Source organism: Malus sylvestris, chromosome 10 (genome assembly GCF_916048215.2).
Source record: "Malus sylvestris chromosome 10, drMalSylv7.2, whole genome shotgun sequence".
NCBI lineage: Eukaryota > Viridiplantae > Streptophyta > Magnoliopsida > Rosales > Rosaceae > Malus > Malus sylvestris.
This window is the reverse complement of record NC_062269.1, coordinates 7,871,923-7,886,057: the sequence shown is the minus strand read 5'-3', so window position 1 is coordinate 7,886,057 and position 14,135 is coordinate 7,871,923. Positions and strand designations below refer to the sequence as shown.

The following is a 14,135-nucleotide window of genomic DNA, read 5'->3' as shown; positions in this document are numbered from 1 at the left end:
CAAGTGAAGTCTCGGTGCATTGCCTGATCAATGATCATCACCTTTATTCTCCGGCAGATTCATATAGCATAATGACGCTTTTAAACTTAACACTTAAGAAATATACCAAATTCCAAAATTCCCTGTTCAGAAATTGCTAGTTGGATGTTTCAGTTTTAAGTGACGTTTGTGATTGATTCTTATCAGTGGACTTTTGGCTTTCTGCTTTGCTTTTTAGTAATCTTAGCTTTAGCAAGACTGGTGAGAAAGATAAGTTGTTATAGCTTCTTGTCCTTGACGGTGTTCATCCTCCTTGTAGGTTCCAATTTCACATTGATGTTATATATATATATATAAACCGTTAGATTTAGCTTTAATGGAATTCTGTAGTTGAGATTATGTGACCTGTGATTTAATCTCAACCACAGAATTTCATTAAAACCAAATTTAATGGTCAGAAGGGATTCCCATTTTTTTTGAAAAATGGAGATCCTTTCCCTTAGAGGACCTGTATACACACACACACACACATATATATATATATATATATATATATGTAAATTATTGAAGCATGAGCATTGTTGCAGATTCCATCACTGCAGCAATGGAGTTCTTGTTGTTCTGGTTTTGAAATTCAAGTAGAATAGGCTTATGCAATAGTCGGGAAATTCATAAAAATAACCAAAATTTGGACTCATATAGAATTGTAGCCATCTTTTTAAGTTTATAATAATTATAACGAAAAGTTAATATAAAAGTACTAATATACCTTTAAAATTATCAGTTCAAAATGAATAAATCGAAAGTTGATACGAAGTCGCCACTTGCAATTATCATCCACACATCCAACTTTCAACGATCCTTGATCGATCTATTCATATTAAACTCATCATTCTTCCACATTGCAATCATTTTACTTTTGGTTATATTTATTATAAACTTTAAAGATGAATTTACTTTTGGTTATATTTATTATAAACTTTAAAGATGAATATAATTGTCTATGGGATTCAAATTTTGATTATTTTTCCAAATTTTCCGAAATAGTTTACTAAGATTAAAACATTTGAAGGGTGTTTATTGTCCCAGTTGTCAAAATCACTTTGATATAAGTAAGTGTGTGTGTGTCATGCACATGATCATAGTCACACTACAAGTGTGAGGCACCAACGGCTATATTCCCTCTCTCTCATTGAGTGTGTGATGTAACCAAATACAGATGGAAATCTAAGGAGCAACATACTCCATTTTGCTTCTCCTTTGTTCTCAACAACTTTCTTCTTCTTTGATTTGATTTGTGAAACTCTGTAAAGCAGCAATCAAATGCTCTCAAACACTAACATGGCCTCGGAGCTTGGTTTGATTTGAGTTCTTTTGGTTTTCAACAAAGAACTTAGGTGAATCGAAGAACAAAATGGCAGGATTTGGAGTTGAGCTTCAAGGCTCCGATCTTCACTAGAGTCAATTATGACTTCTGATGCATTAGGATGAAGACTACTTTCAAATCCCTCACTCCGTGGAAATTTGCAGAGGAAGGAATCAAGCTCCAGAGGAGACTGATGAAGACACTGAGAATAACATATCGTGATTCAAGATCTCATTGCAAAAGATGCAAAAACACTGAGGTTGATTCCAAGGTGTTGTGTCCGATTAAAATTTTCTTAGGATTGCAAATCAGGAGACAACAAAGGAAGCATGGAATGTCTTGAAGCAGGAGTACGAGGGTGGCTCATTGGTCATGGCTGTGAAACTTCAAGGTATTCACCATGAATTTGAATATGCCAGAAAGAGAAATGGTGAAACATGTTTGGTGAAGATCTATCTAATAAGAGAATTAAGTATGAATTGTCAAAAGAGTTCTAAGGTATATTCAAGGTACCTTAGCTATTGGAAAAGAGTTTGTTGCCCACCCCAACAACGATAACTCAAGTGTTTGGACAGATGACCGTTAGAGTGATATTGCCAGAGATGTCGTTTACATGGTAATAAGTTGGATCGTCTGTTTGTTTGCTGCTGCAGTTTAGATTTGGAAATCTCGTTTGTTAGTGACCGAGGCCATTTACATGTTTAGTTTCTTAGGCCCACCATCTGCCTGTTCGAATGAATCTGCCTGCTTGAATCTGCATTAAGGTATGTGCGCCTAACAAAATCTGCCTTCCTGAATCTATATGTCATATGAATCCAGATCCCGCTACCATATATTTGAAATAAACTTGTCTGCCTGCCAATTTGCTTAACTAAGTTTGCATCCTCATCATGTTAACAAATTCATGTCATGTACTGACATGAGTTTGACGACGGGGTGTTGGAAAATATTAATATAAGGTTATTTTATTGTTTGAGTTTTAGGTCCAACCTGTTAGAATTAGGTTTTCGTTTAGAGATTAGGTTTTAGTTTATTATAAATAGGATGCTTGTTATTCACTTGAAAACAAGTTAGTCACAAAGTAACCGTCAGTTTGTAGCTGTCCCAACATTCTTATTTCTCTATTTTTTCGTTAATAAAACCCCTAATTACATAGTTTGTTTGTTCTTTGTTTTTCAACTAGTCACAAACCAAGCCTCATGCTTGCCTTCTTTCTACTATTTGAAACCTCAACCACCATAATAGAAACTCATCCATCACCAAACCAATGGAAATCCTCTCTTAAACCCAAACACAATGAAGGTCAAGGAAGACTCATGCATTCTCATTTGCTAAATTTATGGGTCGTTAAGTCCCACACTTCCTGCCTCCCACCAAACTCCACTGTTACGAATTACCTTCTTTATTCAGCATTAAGCCACAAACCACCAAACCATGCATTTAGTACCTGCAAAGAAAAACACAAAGAAGAAGTACCCTAGTATTCGCTTCTCATTTGAATGGCCTTGATCTCGCTAATTCAAAAATGGGGGACACAGACTTCGTTCACCGTTGACCATGGCCTGACACTCAACAAGCCCAATTAAGCCTTCCAACAAAAAAAGGGCTACAACAACCTTGAATTTTAGTTTAACACAACTTACCCCTTAAATTTATTTTTTTTTACATCCCTTTTATGTCTATCTAAGAAAAAAAAATCTTGGATATGAACAATTTGTCTGTCTAAGAAACACACAAGGACGACTTTACGTCCAAATCTTGCACGATCAGTGGCGAAGCTACAAAGGAACAAAGAGGGGCGTCCGCCACTCTCCTCGTCGGAAATCAAGTGCTAGTTCCGTCCATCTAGTCTCGTCGGAAACCTACAATCTGGGTTTGCTCTAGTTTTGCACAGCGGAGCTACGCGCATGTTTAATCTTTTTTGAAAAATTTAGGCCAAAACGAAGTCGTCTTGGTCCTGATAAAAAAAAATTAAAAAGTTCGTAAGTGGGACAACATTGTTTAGGCCCGTGGGTTCCTCATTTCCAAATCCAATCAAAGCAGAACAACTGTGTTCCACCTATTTCCAAAACCGTGTTCTTTGTCTTTTTATTAGGTGAAGGTTCGATATTGGCTTGTTCTTAGAGCCTTCCACTTAAAACCCTTTGCTTCATAATAAGCCTGCAAAAACTCTGATAGGTTTTTGATGTTTTTCAATTTCCCTGATGGGTTTTTGAGGGTTTTCAATTTTGTTTCTGATCTGTTCTTGTTAGTATGCTTTAATTTTTTTTTATGGGTTTCTTCTGAATTTGTCTGTGAGATTAAATCTTTAAATTTCATCACTTTGTGTGTTGAATCTCTAAGTTTTAGAGGGGTTTTCAAGTTTCTAAGTTTAGAATTGTTATGAATCGTCCAATTTGTTAAATACTAGTTTTATTGTTTGGCTTCCCTTGTCAAATCTTGTATCTAGTACTAGACATGCTCATAGTTTAGAATTAGGGTACAATGCTGATCTAGGATTTTTGCTAGAATTAAATCGTCAAGGCACCAACCATCTTCACTACAAAAGGTTTGAATCATGCATTTGCATATGCATGTTAAGCTTATTTTTTCTAGAATCCTTATGTCTAATGTAGTTGTCTAATCAGAATTTTTGTTTGTTTTCTAGTTATCTAGGCACACAAAATAAGACAACCCACATGGGTCATCTGACACATTTTCTCGTGTGTGAATCTCTCACCCTTGATCTGGGAAGACCTTTTTGACTCATGACATGTCTCCTTGTTCCCCTTGTCTGAACATCCATCTCTTCCATTACAAGGTTTCATTTGTTCCTTGGTTAGGATTTTCACATTTTCAAGAAAATAGTGTATTTAGCCTAGAGCTACCTCTTAAGCTTCCAAACCAAAACTCTAGCCACAAAACCTCTCATGCACAAATACCCAATCACTGCATATTAAGGTTGCATTGTATTCATGGTTTTGCATTAAGTTCTTAGTCTAATCTTCAAAGTTTCATATCTTTCTTAGACTAAGCATTTGGATTCATGTTAGGTTCTTCTTTAACTATTTGACTGGAAAACCTGACTAGTTGTTGAATCTTCATTTCATGAGCACATCATATCATTTCATTGATTGTGTTGATCTCGGTGCCACAAGGTGATGAGCTCAAGAGAAGTTGTCACTTCGTGAAGACCGAAGGAGTCTGTGGAGCCAAAAATAATCACAATGTGGCATGTGGATCTTTGGATAAAAAGGACAAGAATACCCTTGAGGCACATCGGGATTCCTACGAGCGAGCAGCAGGCAATCATCCCTCAACCAAGTCAAAAGTGTCCAAAATAGGTAACAATTCAAAACCTATTTCATCCATCATCATCAAGTCCTTTCCACAAGGTAACTCCAAATCTTTCCCTTTTTATTATACTAATTAGCTAATCAATTAGGCAATTATTCTATTAATTGGCTAATTAATTAGTTAATTATTCAATTATGCCCAATTAAACACAAATCAAGAACCTAGTCCACAAAGAGAGCCCAGTGATCGGTCCTCTCTCACCCAAAGAGGTTGACCACACCTTATAAAAGCCCTCTCATTCTCTCCAAAACCCAATTCCAATTCTCTTGCTAAATTCTCAAAATTCTTCAAACAATTTTCCCTCAAAATTCTAACTTTGGCATCGGAGGTTCTTCGGCCAAAGCCACCCCAATTCATTGTGGGTGCGTAAGGCTCTTAGCCTTGACCCAAGGTCCACCGATCAATGCAAGCCCTTTTTAAGGCCATCAAGAGGGCACAGTGAGACAAATGGGATGAAGAGTACAAAAGAGCCTTCCAAGACCTGAAGAAGTATCTCACATCAGCTCCCTTACTTTCCAAGCCGGAAGTAGCGAATGACTTATACATCTATTTGGCTATCTCAGAAGTAGCAGTGAACTCTACCCTCATACGAGAAAAGATGGGGGCCCAAATGTCGGTATTCTACACTTCTAAAGTTCTTCTCGATGCAGAAACTAGATACCCGAAGATTGAAAAATTGATTTTGGCGCTAGTTGTTGCAGCTTGGAAGCTCAGACCATACTTACAAGCTTATACAGTTATCGCCATGACTCAATATCCTCTATGATCAATCCTACATAGTCCGGATGCTTCTCAACGAGTGATGAAGTAGGCATTGGAACTTGGCCAATATGGTTTAGTTTTTCGACCTTGCACGGCGATAAAAGCTCAAGCCTTGGCGGACTTTATAACATAATTCACGCCTATCCTAGGCGACGCAACAGAGCAACCCAATAACACCTCGAAAGTAGCCAAGCATACCTTAGCTACGCCTACTTCCCTCAACGAAGACTTCTAGCATTTGCATGTCGATGGCACATCCAACTACAAAGGCTCAAGAGCAGGCATAGTCCTTATCACCCCAGAATGTTCAATGCTCGAGCAGGTGATCATTATAGGCTTTAAAGCATCCAACAACAAAGTAGAGTACGAGGCTCTACTAGCAGGCCTCCGAATGGCAAAAAACTTGGCGGTGAAGAAGCTTGCAATTTATTCCGATTCCCAGCTAATCAGTAGCCAGACTACTGGGGAATAAACTGCAAAACATCCAAGGATGGCGTAATACCTAGAGAAGGTACGCGAGCAGCTTGAGCAGATAATGCCCACGCAGATGCACTAGCCGGCTTAGGCTCTACTCTCGACCACCAACTCAAACGCTCGATTCCGGTGGAGTATTTAGACAAGTCAAGTATAGAGGCGGAGCCGGCAGTTGAGGTGTCACAGGTTAGTATAACTCCAAACTGGTAAAGTTATATTACAGACTACCTGGTCAACGGCACACTCCCCATGAAAAGGATGGAATCTAGAAAGCTCCAAATAAAGGCAGCACATTACTACATGTGGAATGGCATTCTCATCTGAAGATCCTACACCGGACTACAACTCCGCTGCCTAGCGCCTCTCGATGACTTGAAGGTTCTAAGTTCAATACACGAAGGCATTTGTGGAAACTCATCTACAAGTGTAGCTCGCTGGCAGGCAGTGTTGGTACCGGCTTATAGTGTTGGCAGCGGTCGCACTTTTGTACTAACTCCTTAGCATCTTGGTGCATGGTAAGCTGGTACCAACACTGTCTACCAGCGAGCTACACCTGCAAATGAGTCCTTAGTCATTCATGCAATGGGCAATCAACCTGGTATGACCTATGCCGTTTGTTATTGAGGGCAGAAGCATAATGATCGTGGCAACCGACAATTTCACCAAATGGGTAGAAGCAGAACCCATGACGACCACATCTCAGGCGGACATAGAGTGCTTCATATGGAGGAACATCATTTACCGATTTGGCATCCTTCAGTCCATCATCACCGATAACAGCCAGCAATTCGTGGGCAAAGATTTGGCAAAGTTCTTTCAAAAGTGTGGCATCAAGCAACACATGTCCACGCCGAGATATCCTCAAGGCAATGGGCAGGCCGAAACATCCAACAAGATGATCCTCGACTACCTCAAGAAGTCCCTCATCGAAAAAAAGGGAAAATGGCCAAACAAACTCCCCGAATGTCTATGGGCATATCGCACCACCAAAAGATGAGCAACTGGTGAGACTCATTTCTCTTTGGTATTTGGTTCAGAAACGATCATTCCTCCCAACATCATTGTGCCAAACATCAGTACTCTACTGCCAATCATTGAGTAGAACAGTAAGAAGATGGCTACAAGTTTAGATCTGGCAAAGGAGAAGCGTGAGCAAACCATCACTCACATCGCAGCCTACCAATAACAACTCAATTCCAGCTATAATAAAAGGGACAAGATCTGGCAGTTCCAACCCAAAGATTTAGTCCTAAGAAAAGTCTTCATCACTGCCTGCAGAAAAGGCTCAAAGAAGATAGATCCTATATGGGAAGATTTGTACAAGATTAGCATAGTAGGTGGTAAAGGTAGTTACACCCTTGCCACCATGAACGATAAAGAGATCGAGAAGCAATGGAACGTCTACAACTTGAGGAAGTACCATGTGTGACCTCCTACCATATCAAGACCCGAAGACTCAAACAGCTCAATGGGCACCAACTCGTAAGCCGATGACTATCCAGTTGTTATAAAGTCTTTTATAGCTAAGTTATTTGTTCATTTCACTCGTTTCTCAAAAGAATTCAAAAGTAATTTACAACTTGGCTCGACTTCATGTCTACAACAACTTATATCCCCTGCACTTCAAGAGAAGATTGCACACTTCTTATGGACTCATCGTAGGGTTGCACCCCCCTAAGGGACTAACCATGCTTTCCAATGCGAGAGGGTAAACTAATTCCCCGACACCCATATGGGTCTGCTCTCCAAAGTTGGATGATAAACTCTACACTCTGAATATCCAGACGTGAATGAGTCATGATGCCCTAGTATAATTAAATGCACGATGGCTTGGCCAAGATTCCTAGAAGTAGCCATGATGGTCATTTTTAAGGCTTAGCTAACTGAAGGATTTTGGGTCTCTTGGCCTAATCCGCGGAGAACCGGGCCTTAGAGGGGCACATTACGCAGTACGCCCTACGGATGGCTACCCTAGAAACCTAAAGTTGCTACCGAGTGCACTAAGCTAACCTACGATTTTTGGAAAATTGCCTACCACTTGTCATTCGAGCAGTAAAGTTGCGCTAAACTTATACAACTGCACATTCTTGTGAAATGTTAAACAAGCTAGCGTGCATATATGAAGCCTTATCCACTGCCAACATGCTACGTTATTTATATGCTTCACCACTACCAAGCGCGGAACAACCTACACCAAGTCCTAAAGTGTTGTGGTACTTGTTACGCAACCTACGAAATTGGAGAAAGCTAAGGTTAACAACCTAGTGGTTACACAAACTGTCTGCTTCTGTAAGTAAAGCATCTGGCTGCCAACCCTATGGCTAACAACTTTGCAAAGTTCTACACCAACACTTACGGCTACGCAGGCCTATTTGCTTATAGAAAAGCATCACGCCCGCCACTGGCCTATAAAGTCTAAAAGTTAGGGCATGAATAAAAGAAGTGAAGATGGAGAAAAATGAATTAAGCAAGTTTATTAAATTTTCTAACAAAATTGATAAAGACCGAAGCAGTTCAAGCAAAAGCAACAAAGAAAACAAAGAAAATCCTAAAGGCTACCTAGAAGACTACTTTTCAGCAGCTTGAACATTCCACGACTACTCTGTCGCCACACCTTCAACAGCCGCGACGCCTTCAGTAACAGCACCATCAGGTGTTTCGCTCCCAGCTGCCCCAACCTGGGCACCAACCTCTCTGACTACTTCACCAATAGAAGACTCAAAAGTAAATGCGAGCAAGTCTTCCGGAGAAATAGAAAATGTCTCAAAGTCTTTGCTAGAAAACTCAAAGTCGGACAGCCGCCCAAAAAGATGATCTACATAACCCAACTTGTAGAAGTCGGCTTGATTCTGAGTAAGCGAAGCCTCTAACCCAGCCTTCTCACCTTTTAACTGCTCATTCTCCTTGAGTAGACAAGCACGAACCCGCTGCAGCTCCTCCATTACTTTTTTCAGATTGTCGTTGATCTTTAAGGCACGTTGGATTTCCAACACTTGAGGCTCAAGCCTATCAATAACCTTTTTGAAGTGGATCACTTGGTTATAAGCAGTGATCAATTCTTCATCCTTTACATAAGCAGCGGAGTGGAATTCAAAAATGGCATGCTCAAGATCTTGAATCTGAGGTATGTAACACTTGATCTCATTCTTTGCACTTTCATACTTTACTTGGATCGCGTCAAACCTAGTCTTCAAATCCACGATCTCTTGGCAAACAATCTCAAGCTGCAGAGAAGTGAGGGTAGAGATATTAGACCCCTTCAAAGCAGCAAGCTCATATTCCAATTTCTTGACTTTTTTTGCCGATAAGTAAGCTTTAGCTGCCACAGTTCTTGCCACCTCCTTAGCAACCTTGGTTTCCTCTTGATCAAGAAACATAGACTCAGCTGCTAGACTTGCCGTTTTCTGCATCATGGTCAGCAGAGCAGTCATTCTACACCCGGTCGTATGCTTCGCAAATGAACTTGGATCAACAACCCCTTTGACACCATCAACAAACTTGGCATATAAATCTATGTCCTCAAGCAGATCTAGTTTCAAAATTGCATAAATCTCAGCAACTTCCCTAGAAACAAACTTAGTGAATATCTCACGACTACCAACACGAGCAGTCTGATTCTTCTCAGCAAATGAGCCAGTCTCGGCAGTAGAAGAAACGGGTTTTGGCACCACTTTAGCAAATAGGAGCACCTTATCACTCATCATAGCAGCAAGCATCTCTAAAGGTGAACCAAACTTAGCCCCAGACGAACGCTTTGGCATACACTTCTGCACCGAAGGCACGGAGGAACTTCTACACTGGGTAATCCTATCAACAATCGAACTAGTAGCCTTCAGAATGGCAGGCGCCACCAGCACAAATCTAGCAGCCTCATCTTTCTCGCTCTTGGAGGAAGTCAAGTCAATCATAAACTTGGGAGCATCCGGTGAACCCTTGCGAGCAGCCGAATAAGTCTTTGGCTTCTTCTCAGCAAGCGTCTCTTAAATAGCCGGTGAACCTTCGCGAGCAGTAGAGAAAATCTTCAGCTTTTTCTCAGCAGGCATTTCTTGAGCAGAAGGGGAAGACCTTTTTGTCTCACATTCATTTGTAACAAGCTTTACCACAGTGATAGAACGAGCCAATGCCTCAACCTTAATTCGTTTTATCTCCTCTCTCGGGGGTAGCCCACCTTTTTTCCTACGAAGATGACTAAGCAGCCAACGTCATTCACGATACTCGGAGGGGATACCTAAAGCAACATGCACTTTCTTCATGTCCGGATAAGTCCTAGGAGTTGAACCAAACTCCGAATCTACAAAAGTAACGAGAGACAATCAGAAAATTAAAGAGCAACTTAGCACAAATACAAAGCAGTCGAAAAATTAAGTAGCTCGCTTACCGGATATGAAAATCGTTGGAACATGCAACTCGGAGGAAGAATCTAACTCACATCCTGCACTTATCTCCAAAGTTGATAGGAACATATTTATGCGACTGAGTTAGCTTGTTCTCATGCATTTATGTTCTTACTTCTTAGTTAATTATGTTTTTAAGCTATTTTCATGTGTTTGTAGGTCCATAGGCTTTATAAAGCAATAAGATGCATTTTGGTGCATTTTGGAATAGTTTTGGGCTTGGAATGAATATCACATGCATGGAGCAAGGTGGATGGACGAAATTGAAGACTAAAGAGGCTAGGAATGTGTTAAAGAGAAAGAAGAATTAATGTAAAAAGGACAAAGAGCTCAGCCACAAAGGGGTGTCACTCCACCATTCACCTTTCCATCATTGTCGTGCACCACCATTGTACTCCCTTTGGATTCCTATGTCGTGCATCATCATCCATGTTCCCTCCATTGACTCATTTGTTGCATCATTCCACTTCCTTTCCTTTGTCTACCATGTGCACAATATCCTTTCACCTCCTTGCACTCATTGATTCACCACTTACTCACATTTCCACCCATGCCATGCATAATCACCCTTGTCCCTTTCATTATTTCAGATTTCATGCATCATTACATTGAATCATTACACTCAATTGCTACACCATTCCTTGTTCCCACCATCATTTCAGATTTCATGCATCATTGCACTCAATTGCTACACCACTTCATGTTCCCCTCCATTGCCATACACTTCCTCTATAAAAGGAAGTGTGTGTAACATAAATTGAGTTCATACTTTGTTAGATCATTCACTCTCATTTCAATACAACCTTCATACAAACACATCCATTCATCTTCACATCCATTCCTCCATACAAACAAACCTTCAAACACTCACCAACACCTTGTGCCGTAGCAAAGGAAGGGAAGAAAAATGCTTGGACGTGCTTGCTGTCCAACTTGGATCGTTGGAGCGTTTAGGTGTTTTCTTTTTTTTCTTTCTAATGTTTAAATTCATTTCCTTTCGTTTTGTTGTAAATATGAGTGGCCAAACCCCTCTTGGCTAGGGGTGATTTCAAAGCCATGATTATGTGTGCAATATAATTTGATAAATTCCAGTTATGAACTCTTGAATCGTGAATGCAATTGCCTTAACTATTTGATTGATAACTTATTTGTATTTGTTAATTAAGGGTCGACACTTAATTGGCATGCATAAATCCGTTGCTAGAATATAAGGTAGTTTCACATAATCGTTACAAACTTATATTCACATGTAGTGAAGGTCGCTTATAAACGATCGCGTTAAGTTCAATTCCTAGCATGAGTGACATGATGTCATAGTTGCAAGTGCTTTGTCAATGCTTATGATTTTCATTAAACGTAATGATCTTTGATTGTATCTCTATTATGATGTCATGTAGGGAACTTTAGAAGAATGTTTTGGGTTGTCGAATGATGTCATCCAATCTAATAAAACAAGGAAAATCTGAGAGTTAACTAGTGATGTCACGGTTAATTTGGAGCATTGTCGTTCATAATTCAATGAAGTAGTAACTGGAAATCGAGTTGTTTGCATACATATCATGTGTGGAGAAAAAGCCTCTAGCTATCCTATCCATCATCTTATTTCTCAAATTTGTTTTACAATTTGTCTAGTTTTTCACACTTGTTTGTTTGTTTCAACTTTGTCCAAAACTCAATCCCCCTTTACTTTAGTGTGTTTAATTAGTTAGAATATGTTTTAATTTGTGTTTTTAAATGTTTTGATTCAAGTAAAAGTCAATTTTCATCCAAAGTCATTCCTAGTGTCTAGTTTAAGTTTATTTAGTTGTTTTAAGCTGTTTTGAATATTTTAAGTTTGCTTTGAGTCTTGTTAAGTATTTTTAAGTTTAGTTTTATGTTTTTGAGTCAGCTTAGAGATTATTAGCAAGCCCTCCTAATCCTCGGTCCAGAATGATCCCTACTTACATTATTTACTACAATTGATAAAAAAGGGTTAAATTTGTGTGTTAAGATAATTTTCGCATCAAAAGTCTCCTTGGCCCAGTCATGATCTCCCTTGCTCGAGTTATCAAAAAGCCTATGGCGAGATTGCAGCTGCCCAACTCCCTCAACGTGACCTAGGTCAAATCTAAGTCAAAGAATTGACTTAAATTGTGGAATCCCACCATCACACGGACCGCATTCGGAGAACATTGAGTGATGGCACATCTCATGGAGCAAAGCACTACTAGGAAAAAGCACGGCATAGGAAAGGTTAACCCTAACACAAAGTAGTAGGGGTGGAACTTGATGGCTCTCCGAGCCCCGTCACATGGTTCACGACTGCTACCATCCTTAACCCGCTTCACACGCACTCACGACGGAATGGCATGCCAATAAGCTTCGAGGAAATCTCTAAACAAGTCATTGGAACTAATCTTGAAGTGAGCAGCCTTGAAGTAACCAACCTTGCTCAAAGACCCACTTTGATGGTACAACGGCGATACACCATCATCATTCTTGTGGTTTGAAGAAGACATACTCGAAAGAATTCTACAAAGATGCAAGGAAGATTTATTAAGACGGATGCTTAAAAAAATGAGGAGAAGGCTCAGCACAAGCAGGCCACACGGCCCAAACAAAAAAAAATGCTTAACAGGCCTCTCAGCCTCTTTTTATTTTCTCCTTCAGGCATCGGCCCAAGCCCAGCCTTTTAAAAAAAATGAAGTTAAAGGCCCAAACCGCAAGAGACCAGCATCTTCGCCAGCCCTCACGGCCTAGCCTGTTTTCCCTCGCCCGTAAGCCTCACGGCTCGACTCCAACTTGGCCCACACCAAGTCCAAACCACCAAGCCACCCACGACAGCCCTAGTGCCGTGACTTCACCAAGATTTTTTCACGTCACCTCGACCCCCGTCGAGCCAATTTCAAGCCCTGAGGCTCCCAAGAAAATTGAGAAGACAAGAAAAATTAATTTTTTCTTACCTTGGAGCGGCGTGAAGACGAAGCAAGCAACAAAAGACGATCCTTTGCACGGGCAAGATGTAGAAGATTGCTAGAGAAAGGGGAACAAATATCCTCCAAGCTTTCTCTCTCTTGTAGGGTATAATAAATTGCTCTCCAAAGTTGATTTAATAATCCACTTAAGGTGGACTTAAATAGGCTTTGAGAGAAATTTATTTCCCTTTCCTAGAATGATCTAATTTCTTATTAAAGAGGGAATCTACATCAAAATAGGAAGCAATCCTAAGTTTCCTAAAAGCAAAAAAATCTCTACACCTGTTGCCCTTTTTTGCGAGCAGCCCAACAGGTGTGGGGGCATTTGTGGAGCCAAAAATAATCACACTGTAACACGTGGATCTTTGGATGAAAATGACAAGAATACCCTTGAGGCAAATCGAGATTCCTACGCACGAGCAGCAAACAATCATCCCTTAACCAAGTCAAAAGTGTCCAAAATAGATAACAATTCAAAATCTATTTCATCCATCCTCATCAAATCCTTTCTACAAGGTAACTCCAAAATCTTTCCCTTTTTATTATACTAATTAGCTAATCAATTAGGCAATTATTCCATTAATTGGCTAATTAATTAGTTAATTGTTCATTTATGCCCAATTAAACACAAATCAAGAACCTAGTCCACAAAGAGAGACAAGTGGCTGATCCTCTCTCACCCAAGAAGGTCAGCCACACCTTTATAAAAGCCTCTCATTCTCTCCAAAACCCAATTTCAATTCTCTTGCTAAATTCTCAAAATTCTCCAAACAATTTTCCCTCAAAATTCTAACTTTGGCATTAGAAGTTCTTCGGCCAAAACCCCCCTATTCATCATGGGCGTGTGAGGCTCTTGACCTCGACCTAAGG

At 40.0% G+C, this 14,135-nt stretch overlaps 1 long non-coding RNA gene across 2 annotated transcripts; it reads left to right on the top strand.

The window, feature by feature from the left end:
* The first annotated feature begins 1,076 nt into the window (after window positions 1-1,076).
* LOC126584948 (uncharacterized) lies at window positions 1,077-4,664 on the top strand. Of its 2 annotated transcripts, XR_007610203.1 has the most exons (3): window positions 1,091-1,736; window positions 1,999-2,109; window positions 4,483-4,664. It is a non-coding gene; the product is annotated as an uncharacterized LOC126584948 (long non-coding RNA). The 2 variants fall into 2 exon arrangements; XR_007610202.1 differs by lacking the exon at window positions 4,483-4,664 and having other exon boundaries at window positions 1,077-1,736; window positions 1,999-2,191.
* The last annotated feature ends 9,471 nt before the right edge of the window (window positions 4,665-14,135 follow it).